Raw genomic sequence first — 1,030 nt, forward strand, 5'->3', positions numbered from 1 at the left:
CCTCTGCAACGTAAGACAACGTATATTCATCATCAAATGTTGTCCTCTGCAACCTACGACAACTTACATGCAACATCAAAATGTTGTCCTCTGTAACGTAAGACAACTTATATTTATCATCAAATGTTGTCCTCTGCAACCTACGACAACTTACATGCAACATCAAAATGTTGTCCTCTGCAACGTAAGACAACGTATATTCATCATTAAATTTTGTCCTCTGCAACCTACGACAACTTACATGCAACATCAAAATGTTGTCCTCTGCAACGTAAGACAACTTATACGTAACATGAAAACTTCTCATTTCCATTTTACATTAACTTAGGCTTCACATACAAAATTACAATCTGCAGTTTAAAACCATTTATATATAAGTTCAAAGACACATTATCTGCATTCTCTATCAATTTATACATCAAGTTAATAAATCTTCTGAACTCTGAAACAATGAATATATAGAATCAACAATTGACCCTCTCTTTTATAGAAAAACTTATGTTTAAAATATATTTTGGTGTTTATCTGTTCCTTTACAATCACACTTTATCTATAGCTAAAAACAAACTCCTCAGTTTGCTTACACTGTACACGCTAATTCATAACGTTCTAAACTCTCACCCTGTCTACTCTCCATACGCTGACCCATAGCGATATAACCTCCCACCCTGTCTACTCTCTACATGCTGACCCATAGCGATATAACCTCCCACCCTGTCTACTCTCTACATGCTGACCCATAGCGATATTACCTCCCACCCTGTCTACTCTCCATACGCTGACCCAAAGCGATATAACCTCCCACCCTGTCTAATCTCTACATGCTGACCCATAGCGATATAACTCCCACCCTGTCTACTCCATAGCGATATAACCTCCCACCCTGTCTACTCTCCATACGCTGACCCATAGCGATATAACTTCCCACCCTGTCTACTCTCTACATGCTGACCCATAGCGATATAACCTCCCACCCTGTCTACTCTCTACATGCTGACCCATAGCGATATAACCTCCCACCTTAAATGAT

The 1,030-nt window shown here is 39.2% G+C and overlaps 1 protein-coding gene across 1 annotated transcript in view; it reads left to right on the plus strand.

The window, feature by feature from the left end:
• LOC111087565 (gamma-aminobutyric acid receptor subunit gamma-3-like) overlaps positions 1-1,030 on the plus strand; it is a gene marked incomplete at its 3' end in the record, with an annotated part of 8,007 nt that overhangs the window by 2,949 nt on the left and 4,028 nt on the right. The gene's annotated exons all lie outside the window — the stretch shown is intronic.

Source organism: Limulus polyphemus, unplaced genomic scaffold, assembly GCF_000517525.1.
Source record: "Limulus polyphemus unplaced genomic scaffold, Limulus_polyphemus-2.1.2 Scaffold2304, whole genome shotgun sequence".
NCBI lineage: Eukaryota > Metazoa > Arthropoda > Merostomata > Xiphosura > Limulidae > Limulus > Limulus polyphemus.